General features: G+C 37.2%; 1 protein-coding gene across 5 annotated transcripts in view; it reads right to left on the bottom strand.

Annotated features, from left to right (window-relative positions):
• Nucleotides 1-14,432, bottom strand: part of TTC29 (tetratricopeptide repeat domain 29) — a 267,225-nt gene that overhangs the window by 13,541 nt on the left and 239,252 nt on the right. The window contains exon 11 of one of the 5 annotated variants that reach the window (XR_008890045.1): nucleotides 6,920-7,059. The exons of the other annotated variants lie outside the window; for them this stretch is intronic. The gene's annotated coding sequence lies outside the window, so the exon portion shown is untranslated. The remainder of the gene's footprint in view (nucleotides 1-6,919; nucleotides 7,060-14,432) is intronic. 5 annotated transcript variants of the gene reach the window in all.

Here is a 14,432-nt window from a genome sequence, read left to right as displayed (position 1 = left end):
CCATTTGGAATGATATGCATTTCTGCACAAATTGGTCATAAGGTGTGATCTGATCTTCATCTAAGTCACAACAATAGACAACCACAGTCTGCTTAAACTAATAACACACAAAGAATTAAATGTTACCATATTTTTATTGAACACACCATGTAAACATTCACAGTGCAGGTGGAAAAGTATGTGAACCCTTGGATTTAATAACTGGTTGAACCTCCTTTGGCAGCAATAACTTCAACCAAACGTTTTCTGTAGTTGCAGATCAGACATGCACAACGGTCAGGAGTAATTCTTGACCATTCCTCTTTAAAGAACAGTTTCAGTTTAGCAATATTCTTGGGATGTCTGGTGTGAATCTCTTTCTTGAGGTCATGCCACAGCATGTCAATTGGGTTGAGGTCAGGATTCTGACTGGGCCACTCCAGAAGGCGTATTTTCTTCTGTTTAAGCCATTCTGTTGTTGATTTACTTCTATGCTTTGGGTCATGGTCCTGTTGCAACACCCATTTTCTGTTGGGCTTCAGCTGGTGGACAGATGGCCTTAAGTTCTCCTGCAAAATGGCTTGAAAAACTTGGGAATTATTTTTCCTTCGATGATAGCAATCCGTCCAGGCCCTGGCGCAGCAAAGCAGCCCCAAACCATGATGCCCCCACCACCATACTTCACAGTTGGGATGAGGTTTTGATGTTGGTGTGCTGTGCCTCTTTTTCTCCACACATAGCGTTGTGTGTTTCTTCCAAACAACTCAACTTTGGTTTAATCTGTTCACAGAATATTTTGCCAGTACTGCTGTGAAACATCCAGGTGCTCCTGTGCAAACTGTAAACGTGCAGCAATGTTTTTTGTTTGGAGAACAGTGGTTTCCTCTGTGGTATCCTCCCATGAAATCCATTCTTGTTTAGTGTTTTACGTATCGTAGATTCGCTAACAGGGATGTTAGCATATGCCAGAGACTTTTGTAGGTCTTTAGCAGACACTCTAGGATTCTTCTTCACCTCATTGAGCAGTCTGCGCTGTGCTCTTGCAGTAATCTTTACAGGATGGCCACTCCTAGGGAGAATAGCAGCAGTGCTAAACTTGTCTTACTTGTAAAATTTGTCTTACTGTGGACTGATGAACAGAAAGGCTTTTGAAGATACTATTATAACCCTTTCCAGCTTTATGTAGGTCTTCTGAGAGCTCTTTTGTGCGAGGCATCACTCACATCAGGCAATGCTTTGTGTGAAAAGCAAACCTAGAACTGGTGGGTTACAGCTGCCCTAGAACTGGTGGGTTACAGCTGCAGGGCAGCTGTACCAACACCTCCAATCTCATCTCATTGATTGGACTCCAGTTGGTTGACACCTCACTCCAATTAGTTCCTGGAGATGTCATTAGTCTAAAGGTTCACATACTTTTTCCACCTGCACTGTGAATGTTTACATGGTGTGTTCAATAAAAACATAGTAACATTTAATTCTTTGTGTTATTAGTTTTAGCAGACTGTGATTGTCTATTGTTGTGACTTAGATGAAGATCAGACCCCATTTTATAACCAATTTGTGCAGAAATCCATATAATTCCAAAGGGTTCACATACTTTTTCTTGCAACTGTAGATGAGTTATATAACCCCTTAACGACGCAGGACGTAAATGTACGTCCTGGTGAGGTGGTACTTAACGCACCAGGACGTACATTTACGCCATATACAAAAAATCAATAGACAAATCGCCAGGTCCAGATGGCATTCCTGGCCGTGTTCTAAAGGAATGTAGAAGCAGACCCCTATTTTACATATTCAGGGACTCTATAGTGACAGGGAAGGTTCCCCAAGACTGGGGCATGGCAAATGTGGTGCCCTATTTAAAAAGAGGCCAAAAGGTGACCCTGGGAATTTTAGACCTGTTAGTTTAACCTCCGTGGTATGTAAATTGTTTGAGGGTTTTCTAGGAGATGCTATTTTGGAGTATCTTGATAAAAATAAATGTATGACTCCATATCAACATGGCTTTATGAGGGATCCGTCCTGTCAAACTAACCTGATCAGCTTTTATGAGGAGGTGATCTCCAGACTGGACCAGGGGCAATCGCTGGATGTCGTATATCTGCATTTTTCCAAAGCATTTGATACGGTTCCACATAAAAGGTTGGTGCATAAAATGAGAAGGATTGGGCTGGGGGAGACTGTGTGTAAGTGGGTAAGTAACTGGCTCAGTGATAGGAAACAGATGGTGGTTATTAATGGTACTTATTCTGATTTGGTGACTATTACTAGTGAACTACAACAGGGGTCTGTCTTGGGTCCTGTCCTATTTAATTTTATTTATTCATTAATGACCTTGTAGAGGGGTTGAATAGTAAAATAGCAATCTTTGCAGATGATACTAAACTCTGTAAAGCAGTGAACACAATAGAGGACAGTGCACTGTTATAAATGGATCTGGATAGGTTGGAAGTTTGGGCTGGGAAGTGGCAGATGAGGTTTAACACTGATAAATGTAAGGTAATGCACATGGGGAAAAAAAATCCGGACTGGGATTATGTGTTAAATGGGAGAACACTTGGGACGACTGACGTGGAAAAGGACTTGAGAGTATTAGTTAACAGTAAATTTAGCTGTAGTGACCAGTGTCAGGCAGCTGCTGCCAAGGCAAATAAAATCATGGGGTGCATCAATAGGGGCATAGATGCCCACGACAAGGAAATAATTCTACCGCTGTACAAATCACTAGTCAGACCACACATAGAATACTGTGTACAGTACTGGGCATCAGTGTACAAGAAAGATATAGTGGAGCTGGAGAGGGTTCAAAGACGGGCAACCAGGGTAATGGGAGGACTAGAGTACTCAGAAAGATTATCAGAATTAAGGTTATTTAGTTTAGAAAAAAGAAGACTTAGGGGCGACCTAATAACTATGTATAAATATATCAGGGGACAGTACAGAGATTTCTCCCATGATCTATTTATATCCAGGACTGTATCTATAACAAGGGGGCATCCTCTATGTTTAGAGGAAAGAAGGTTTCTACACCAGCACAGACGGGGGTTCTTTACTGTAAGAGCAGTGAGACTGTGGAATTCTCTGCTGGCCATGGTGAACTCTGGAAAAGAGTTCAAAAAGCTGTCTGGATGCATTTTTGGAGAATAATAACATCGCTGGTTATGTATACTAGATTTATAGGAACAGAACGTTGATCCAGGGATTTATTCTGACTGCCATATTTGGAGTCGGGAAGGAATTTTTACCTGTAGTATGAGTTTTTTTTTTTGCCTTCCTCTGGATCAACTCAACTCGGTAGGGACTCATTAGAGTTATAGGTTGAACTTGATGGACTCTGGTCTTTTTTCAACCTTATGAACTATGGGGGACATTTATCAATGTTTGCTTGTGTATTCCTTATTTTAGTAATTTTTTTCTTACAATTTTTTTTGCTTATGCGCGGCTTATTTATCAACTGCTTTCAGCCTGTTGATAAATTTCTTTCATGTAAGAAATTTTTCTTTTTTTGCTTTGGTAGTGGCTTTTTCTGCTCCATGTCTGAGCTGGAGTAAATTTAGTAGCTTTTTTCATGCGATGCGACTTTTTTGCGACTTTCGCACTTGATAAATCTCTGACCACTGCAAGTCAAAAATCACTTTTTGCTTTGGTAAGCAAGATTTTTATTTTTTCCTTAGGACACTGCACAAGCAAAAAGTCGCAGAAAAGAGAGTAGGCGCACGTGCGACTTTTTAGCGAAAATAAATGATAAATGTCCCCCCATGTTACTATACATAACCCGATGCTCGGGTCATACGCGGCAGGTCGCGCAGATGTCTGCCATTAACCTCTCAGATGCCGTGATCAATACAGATCACGGATCTCCAGAAGTACGGCACTTAATGTGGATGACTGGATCGCCCGCAGTGCTGCCGTGATCCGATCATCTGTAATGGCGGATGGAGGTCCCCTCACCTGCCTCCGTCTGTCTCCCGACGTCTTCTGCTCTGGTCTGAGATCAAGCAGACCAGAGCAGCTGATAACACTGATCAGTGCTATGCCCTATGCATAGCACTGAACAGTATTAGCAATCAGATGATTGCTATAAATAGTCTCCTATGGGGACTATTAAAGTGTAAAAATAAAAGTAACAAAAGTAAAAAAAAAAATTTGGAAAAATCCCCTCCCCCCAATAAAAATGTAAATTGTCAGTTTTTCCCCATATTACCCCAAAAAAGTGTAAAACATTTTTTTAATAAACATATTTGATATTGCCACGCCCGGGGTTTTTCCATTTTTGCATTTTCGTTTTTTTCCTCCTTACCTTTAAAAAATCATAACTCTTTCAATCTTTCACCTAAAAATCCATATGATGGCTTATTTTTTGCGCCACCAATTATACTTTCTAATGACATCAGTCACTTTACTGCACAGTACATTTTTCGGTAAAAATGACACCTTCTTTTTATTCTGTAGGTCCATACGGTTAAAATGATACCCTACTTATGTAGGTTTGAATTTGTCGTACTTCTGGAAAAAAATCTAAACTACATGCAGGAAAATGTATACGTTTAAAATTGTCATCTTCTGACCCCTATAACTTTTTTATTTTTCCGCGTATGGGGCGGTATGAGGGCTAATTTTTTGCGCCATGATCTGAATTTTTTAGCGGTACCATTTTTGCATTGATAGGACTTATTGATCGCTTTTTATTCATTTTTTCATGAAATAAAAAGTGACCAAAAATGCACTATTTTGGACTTTGGAATTTTTTTGCGTGCACGCCATTGACCGTGCGGTTTAATTAATGATATATTTTAATAATTCAGACATTTCCGCACGTGGCGATACAACATATGTTTATTTTTATTTACACTGGTTTTTTTTATGGGAAAAGGGGGGTGATTCAAACTTTTAATAGGGAAGGGGTTAAATGATATTTATTCACTTTTTTTTCCACTTTTTTTTTGCAGTGTTATAGCTCCCATAGGGACCTATAACACTGCACACACTGATCTTTCACATTAATCACTGGTTTCTCATAAGAAACCAGTGATCGATGATTCTGCCGCTTGACTGCTCATGCCTGGATCTCAGGCACTGAGCAGTCATTCGGCGATCGGACAGCGAGGAGGCAGGTAGGGGCCCTCCCGCTGTCCTGTAAGCTGTTCGGGATGCCGCGATTTCACCGCGGCTATCCCAAACAGCTCCCTGAGCTAACCGGCATGGTTTCACTTTCATTTTAGCATGGTAGGGACCCTTCAGCTGTTCTGTAAGCTGTTCGGGATGCCACGATTTCACCGCGGCTATCCTGAACAGCTCCCTGAGCTAACTGGCATGGTTTCACTTTCATTCAACTTTGAACGCCGCGTCTAAAGGGTTAATAGCCCCGCGTTATAGATTGGGAGCCAACTCAGGGCGTACAGGTATGCCCTGGGTCCTTAACAGGTTAAAGTGTAAAAATAAAAGTAACAAAAGTTTAAAAAAAAAAAAAGAATTTGAAAAATCCCCTCCCCCCAATAAAAATTTAAATTGTCTGTTTTTCCCCATTTTACCCCAAAAAAGTGTAAAAAAATGTTTTTAATAAACATATTTGATATCGCCACGTGAGTAAATATCCGAACTATTAAAATACAATGTTAATTATCCCATACGGTGAATGACGTGAACGTAAAGTCCAAAAGTGATGCTTTTTTTATAACATTTTATTAAAAAAATTGATAAAAAATGTATTAAAAGTTTTATATATGCAAATGTGGTATAAAAAAAAATAAGGATCACGGCGCAAAAAATGAGCCCTCATACTGCCGCTTATACGGAAAAATTTAAAAGTTAAAGGTCAGCAAAATAGAGAGATTTTAAATGCACTAATTTGGTTAAAAAGTTTGCGATCGATTTTTTTAAAGCGGTATAATAATAGAAAAGTATGTAATGATGGGTATCATTTTAATCGTATTGACCCACAGAATAAAGAAAGCATGTCGATTTTACCGTATATTGTACCGCATGGAAACCAAACCTTTCAAAATTTGCAAAATTGCGGTTTTCTTATCAATTTCCCCTCACAAATAGTATTTTTGGGGGTTGCGCCGTACCTTTAATGGTAAAATGAGTGAGGACATTATGAAGGACAACTGGTCGCGCAAAAAAGAAGCCCCCATACTAGTCTGTGGTTAAAAATATAAAAGAGTTATGATTTTTAGAAGGCAAGGAGGAAAAAACAAAAAAAGTTAAAATAAAATTGTCTTTTTTAAAAAGAGTCCTTAGGGGGTTAAAATAAGGATTATGACAGGGAAGTTTTTGAAAGTATAACATTTTTCTTATTACGTTCTGAAACATTTAAAAAAAATACTGGTTGACTTTGGGGCCCGATAATCTTACATTGAATACAATCACCTCTCCTAGTTGCAAGCATTTCTTTGCTAACTAGAGAATACAGGGAAAGATTTCTTGGCTTCCTAAAGAATAATGAGGGACATTTATCAATGTTTGCTTATGTATTCTTTTTTTTAGTAATTTTTCCTTACTTTTTTTTGCTTATGTGTGACTTATTTATCAACTGGTTTCAGCCTGTTGATAATTTTATTCACGTAAGCAATTTTTCCTTTTTTACTTTGGTAGTAGCTTTTTCTGCTCCATGTTTGAACTGGAGTAAATTGAGTCAATTTTTAACCCTGTTGCGGCTTTTTCTGCGCAGTTGCGACTGTCGCAGTTAATAAATACCTGACTACCCATAGTCCATTTTAAAATTATTACTACGTAGTTCATTTTTGGAAAACTTGCTTTTCTCGCTTTCCAGTCAAAATGTCTCACGAAAAATCGCGTAGTCGCAGTTGCGACAATTTTGCGACAATTATAGTAAAGAAAACCTGACTAAACCCGTTGATAAATGTCCACAATTGTTCTTAAACTAATGTAGTAATCTTCAGTTAATGGAACATACTAAAGATTATCAACTCACATCTGTCTAGGGGTATTTATTGGGTTTGATTCATTCTGGATTCAAATATAACTCATAACAGTTATACATTTCATAGTAAATTCCTATGGTTTTCTGAAGTTGCTTTGCTTATCTTTGTTATTATAATTTAACTACAGCATCTGAAAACATATAAAAATAAAAGGCTCAAAAACAGCAGTCAACACATTATAAACAATACACTATTTATTTCTTTACTGAAACAAGATGTGTACAAAAGAACAAACTGATAATGTCTTAGTATTCAAAGATATTTTAGTGCTGCAAACTATGTATTTGTTCTTTAAGACAAGAAAAACAAACCCTTACACTGAGTATATATTTATGTATAAAAAAACTAGACACAATACATTTGTAGATTTTATACAACATTCTCGTGTTTATGTGAATTTTACATAAAAAGTCTTTACACATTCAACTTCTATGAGATCTAGGAATTTGCCCCAATGAATGCAAAACACTACAAAATATACCATCACCATAATAGTAATTATTAGGAATAGTAGTTAAAAAAATAGGAATTTATTAAACCATGTACACCAATTTCTAAAGTACAAAGGTTGCAAATGTTTTCACAAGCAGTATTTTGTGCAAATATTGTCACATATCTTTTCTACAAAGTGGGTGGGGATTAGCAAGAGGGGGTAGCCTCCCACATTTCCTATAATTCATGCCAGAAAACTGCCATGAATTATAATAGCTTTTATCTTGCTTAGATTGGGGCATACACAGATTCAAAGATGCACCAAATTTTTTATGTAACCTGCGCCTCCTAACCCCTTAAGGACGCAGGGTTTTTCAGTTTTTGCACTTTCGCTTTTTCCTCCTTACCTTTTAAAAATCATAACCCTTTCCATTTTCCACCAAAAAATCCCAAAATATGGCTTATTTTTTGCATCACCAATTCTACTTTGCAGTGACATTAGTCATTTTACCCAAAAATTCACGGCGAAACGGGAAAAAAAATCATTGTGCGACAAAATCAAAGAAAAAACGCCATTTTGTACCTTTTGGGGCTTCCGTTTCTACACAGTGCATATTTCTGTAAAAATGACACCTTATCGTTATTCTGTAGGTCCATACAGTTAAAATGATACCCTACTTATTTAGGTTGGATATTGTCGTACTTTGGAAAAAAATCATAACTACATGCAGGAAAATGTATACGTTTAAAAATGTCCTCTTTTGACCACTATAACTTTTTTATTTTTCCACGTACAGCGCGGTATGAGGACTCATTTTTTGCGCCGTGGTCAGAAGTTTTTATCGGTACCATTTTTGTTTTGATCAGACTTTTTGATCAATTTTTTATGGTATAAAAAGTGACCAAAAATACGATTTTTTGGACTTTGGATTTTTTTTTTTACGTGTACGCCATTGACCGTGTGGTTTTTTATTAACGATATATTTTTATAATTTGGACATTTACGCACGTGGCGATACCATATATGTTTATTTTTATTTACACAGTTTTATTTTTTTTTATGGGAAAAGGGGGGTGATTCAAACTTTTATTAGGGAAGGGGTTAAATGACCTTTATTAACACTTTTTTTAACTTTTTTTTTGCAGTGTTATAGCTCCGATAGGGACCTATAACCCTGCACACACTGATCTCTCATGCTGATCACTGGCGTGTATTAACACGCCTGTGATCAGTGTTATTGGCGCTTGACTGCTCCTGCCTGGATCTCAGGCATGGAGCAGTCATTCGTCGATCGGACACCGAGGAGGCAGGTAATTTCACCGCGGCGGTCCCGAACGGCCCGACTGAGCAGCCGGGTTACTTTCACTTTCATTTCAGACGCGGCGGTCAGCTTTGAGCTTTGATCGCCGCGTCTGAAGGGTTAATACAGGGCATAACCGCAATCGCTGATTTCCTGTATTAGCCGCGGGTCCAGGCCGTTGATAGCCGCTGGGACCGACCCGATATGACGCAGGGACACCGCATGACCCCGCGGCATATCGCGGGAGCCGGCGGAGGAGCGGTTAATAAATTAAGGGCATCAAAAAAAGTGCATTTTTACTTCAGACTGGCATATAAAATGCTGGTCTTTAGAAAACTCTACCCAACAGTAGTGTAGCTGTCATGCACAGGGAATATTATTGGTTGGTCCTTTTTTTGGCAAATAATTAAATTTTGGAAAATAGTCCTTATTCTTATGACTTTTCCTAGCTTGTGGCTTTCCATGGGAATTCATAACCATTCACCACGTCTTTCAATTACACAATCACTTGAGTTGACAGGTCACAGCGTACCGTAAGATCAGACACTCATCTTCTGCAACTGTGAATATTCCTAGATCTATTTATTAATACAGTGCAAACATATTGTGAATCTCTGTTCTGAAAATGTATTCATTTGCATTTTCTCACATAAACACAAAATCATGGCAGTCTGTCTAATTTTAGATAACTAGAAGAAACTGTTAAAAACATTTCACCTAAAATAAAAGAATATACTTTGTAAATATTAATCCTCTAATTGACCTGTTCTTTCAAGTTGTTGTAAATTCTCTTAAGCCATTACTTAGGTATATCCATATACGACTATTATATACTGTAGTTATTCCATGTAGGCTGTCATTCATCTTTCCCAGAATCCTACATAGCCAAATTTTTTGCTATGCAGTACTACAACTTTCTCAATAAATCTAACCTTAAGGAATAGCACAAAAAAATTAATATATTAAACATATATTCAACTTGAATATTGTAATATAAATTAGAAGACAACAAGAAGAAACTTATTAAAACAGAAGAGGTCCATCCTCCAATATACACAGTCCCAATTACAAGCCCCAACATAGTCCACTGGCAATATATCAAGTACTATATCACATATTCATACCTGGTGGGTACAATAACCATAATATGCTGGAATCCTCGTCAGAGAACAAACACCTCAACAGACATTTTGAACCTTCTTTAGGAGTTTAGTAACAAAACTATAAAGATGTTCTGTTAATATTGATCCTAGGAAATACATGTGGTAACTCCTTCCTGAGCCATTAAAAATTGATTATTGAATTTTGGTTATGTTTGCTATGATCCATATTGTGGAACTACATAAAGTCATAAGTTGATTCAGTGGCGATGATGCCAATATATATATGCCATGCAAGCTAAACAGCTCCTTTAACCCCTTAACAATGCCAGACGTAAATGTACATCCTGGTGAGCTGGTACTTGACGCACCAGGATGTACATTTACGTCATATACATAACCGTGAGCATCGGAGCGATGCTCGGGTCATGTGCGGCAGGTCCCGGCTGCTGATAGCAGCCAGGGACCCGCCGGTAATGGCGGACATCCGAGATCGCCATTAACCCCTCAGAAGCTGTGATCAATACAGATCACGGCATCTGCGGCGTGTGGTACTTTGAATGGATGATCGGATCGCCCGCAGCACTGCCGCGGCGATCCGGTCATCCGGCATGGCAGCCGGATGTTCCCTCACCTGCCTCTGCTGCCTTCCACAGGTCTTCTGCACTGTTCTGCGATCGAGCCGCGTGCATAAATATCCCAACTATTAAAATAAAATGTTAATAATACCGTACGGTGAACGGCGTGAATGTTAAAAAAAAAAAGTCCACAATAGCTGTTTTTTTTTATAACATTTTATTCCAAAAAAAAATAATAAAAATGTATTAAAAGTTTTATATAAGCAAATATGGCATCAATAAAAAGTACAGATCACGGCGCAAAAAATGAGCCCTCATATTATAAGCCCTCATGCCGCTTTTAAGGAAAAATGAAAAAGTTATAGGTCTTCAAAATAGGGGGATTTTAAATGTACTAATTTGGTTAAACAGTTTGCGATTTTTTTTTAAGCGCAAGGGTAATAGAAAAGTATGTTATCATGGGTATCATTTTAATCATATTGACCCAAAGAATAAAGAACACATGTTATTTTAACCGTAAATTGTGCGGAGTGAAAACGAAACCTTCCAAAATTAGCAAAATTGCCATTTTCTTTTTAATTTCCTCACACAAATAGTATTTTTTTTGGTTGCGTAATACATTTTATGGTAAAGTGAGTGATGGCAGTACAACGGACAACTGGTCCCCCAAAAAACAAGCCCTCATACTAGTCTGTGGATGAAAATATAAAAGAGTCCTTAAGGCCCAAATGGGCCGAGTTCTTAAGGGGTTAAAGTGCTGTAGGTGCCTAATCATGTTTTATGATTGATGAAACTAATTCCAATCTACTTACTCCACAACTGATACATGAATTGGTTAGGTAGAATGTGGTATCTATGAGGTCCCTCTATTTTTACTTTCTCTTTTTTATTTCATGAGATTGATATTGGTTTTCCTTGAGTTTATTGATTATAATTATATCATAACAATGCTAAGTTTCAAAAGGTTGTCTAAACTTTTGAGCTGACAACCACATATGAATGCATACATCAAAAATGAATAATGTGGCATTATTTTCCAACAATAACCTCTCACATGAAGAGTGCTCATGCAGTGAAAACAAAGCTCAAAAAGTCTTTTGATATAAGCCTAGGTCTATAATGTTCAATCCCAATGTTCAATGCGGTGACAAAAAGGCTGTATTCTCATTACAAAAAGTATCCAAAATATATTTAATCGATAGTCGTGTTTAGATTTATATTTTATTTAAGGATATTCTGATTAGTTACTTCAGTGTAGTAATGTCTCAGACAAAAACTTTTAAAACAATGATTTTTAATGTGTAATTATTATTACTTGCCTATGGAGCTTACTTTAGCTGGAGGGTTGTTGACACCACTTCCATTTAGCCCTAGGCACATAACAGCAGATATTACCCTAATCCAGGTAGATTTTTTTCTGTTCAGGATTAAGCTATGGCTGGCCATGCCAAATAATTCTCTCTCCACAATGTGACATGGCAGAAATGCCACTCCCAATTTTAACAGAATATGACCCAATGCCATGTGTAATGTTTTAGAAGGAGACTTTTACTTATTTATTTTGTACCGTAGCACAATAACCAAAAGCATTTGATATATTATACTATTTGTTAGCTATGGGCAGGGAAAAAAACTTTTTTTGTCTTTATAGCTGAAATAACTAGTTGGAACTTGGATTTACATAGTTTTATGTCCCAGGGTAGCAAGTGAAAAGAAGTAGTATGTTTTCTTGAGTAAAAGTATACAAAGTTGACAAACCATATAGAAGTTGTTTTCCTCTACATTTATACCAGCGTGATGGTTATGCCACTGTGTATAGAAATGTTGCGGTATATATCACTTTTGAGATACTTTCGCAATTAGTTGCCTGGGTGGACTCTACAACACGGCTGTCATTTGAATTAATGGTGTGCTGCCTAGTGGTTAAACACTGAACATGATTTGCAATATGATATAAAACAAAAGCTGGAGAGGTTATTCATCAAAGCCTCCCTTTCGTACACAAAAAAATGCACTTCTTTTATTGGGGAAAACAAATAGATTTTAGATGCATTTAGATTTTTAATTACTACTGTTTTTAATGCTAGAAAATTGTTATATTCCATTTTCATTATAACAGGGCTAAACATATAGGCAAGAACAAAAGTGATAAGAGGCTTTGTATATAGACTGCTTACTTACTGCTGCCCATTGGGAGACATTTGGAGAATATTTATTTATTAATATTTATCAATGGCCCACACACTGCATAAAGCCACACACTACAACTTTTATATTTTCTGGCATGGGTTTTGCAGTGAATCTGCAGCAATAATGCTACACATCCATGCCAGAATCCATATGTTATACACACATTTTGGCATGGATTTTGCCACTCATTTGAAGTGAATTTCATCCTATGAGGTACTGATTCTTAACCCCTTGAGGTCATTTGGATTTTTTATCTTAGCATCTTTAATTTTTTCCTCCTCCTCTTCTAGCCATAATGCTTTCAATTTTCCACCTTAAGACCCATATGAGGGCTTGCTTTTTGCACCACCAATTGTACTTTGCAATGGCATTACTTATTTTATCACAAAATTTACGGTGAAACAAATAAAAAATTATTTGTGGGGCAAAACTTAAAAAAAGAAAAAAAAGAAAAAAAAATGCCATATTGCGACTTCTAAGGGCTTCCGTTTTTATGCAGTGCACTTTTAGGTAAAGTAATACATTATCTTTATTCTGTAGGTCCATGGGATTAAAACAATACCAAATTTACATAGGTTTTATTTTATTTTACTACTTTTAAAAATGTGTTACTGCAGCAGAGCACAGCATTGATCAGTGTTATCGGTGCTTTTTTGATGCAGGGCTCTGTCTTCTCAGATGATGGGGACCCTGTGATTTTGCCTTAGTAGTCCTTCCTGAACTTGCCGGGAATGCTTTTTGCCCATTTTAGATGGCACAATCAACATTTATTATGGCTTCTAAAGGGTAAATGCTGTACATCGGCCTAATTGATTGGGTTGATAGCAATGGTAATTCATCAGGTTTAAAGCTTCATATAACAGGAGCGGGACTAGGGTGTACATTTATACCTGATAGAACTTGTGAAGAAGTCAAAGATTAGGTAATAATACTACAACTTGGATATGTTATACAATACCCTGATTTATTGCAAATCTAAGACTATGTAATGTATTGTGTATACTCCAAGATGAACCCATGTAAAACTGCCTATGGAAAATTAGGGCAATCCTTGATCACTTTAGTTCAAAGTCTGGACAAGCAAATACTCCAGAAAAGTGCATTTACATTGAAAAGTGCCTGATAAATTAAAAAATTCCAGTAAGAGAGCAAGGTATAGAATTCAAATATACAAGCTGTGGGACCGTACATTAGGGTACACCCAAAGGTTTAGAGTTTATTAAGGGAAGGACTTCAGGAATTGGTGCACCTACTGCTGGACTAGAGTTACCACTTCTCCGTGGATAACTTCTATATCAGCATCCCATTCTTTAACCCCTTAAGGACCCGGGCTTTTTCCGTTTTTCCATTTTCAATTTTTCCTCCTTAACTTTAGAAAATCATAACTCTTAATAATTTTCACCTAAAATTATATATAATGGCTTAATTTTTGCGTCACTAATTCTACTTTGTAATGACATTAGTCATTTTACCCAAAAATCTACGGTGAAACGGGAAAAAAAATCAATGTGCGACAAAATTGATGAAAAAACACTATTTTGTAAGTTTTGGGGGCTTCTGTTTTTACGCAGTACATTTTTTGTCAAAAATGATACCTTATCTTTATTCTGTAGGTCCATACGGTTAAAATGATACCCTACTTGTATAGGTTTGAATTTGTATCACTTCCGAAAAAAATCATGAATACATGCAGGAAAATTTATACGTTTAAAATGGTCATCTTCTGACCCCTATAACTTTTTTATTTTTCTGTGTTCAGGGCGCTTTGAGGACTAATTTTTTGCGCCATCATCTGAAGTTTTTAGCGGTACCATTTTTCTTCTGATCAGACTTTTTGATCACTTTTTATTCACTTTTTTGTGGTATAAAAAGTGATCAAAAATGCGCTATTTTGGACTTTGG

The sequence above is a fragment of the Hyla sarda genome, chromosome 1, assembly GCF_029499605.1.
Source record: "Hyla sarda isolate aHylSar1 chromosome 1, aHylSar1.hap1, whole genome shotgun sequence".
In the NCBI taxonomy this organism is placed as follows: Eukaryota; Metazoa; Chordata; class Amphibia; order Anura; family Hylidae; genus Hyla; species Hyla sarda.
The sequence above is the reverse complement of the archived record's forward strand: the minus strand, read 5'-3'. Positions and strand labels throughout refer to the sequence as shown.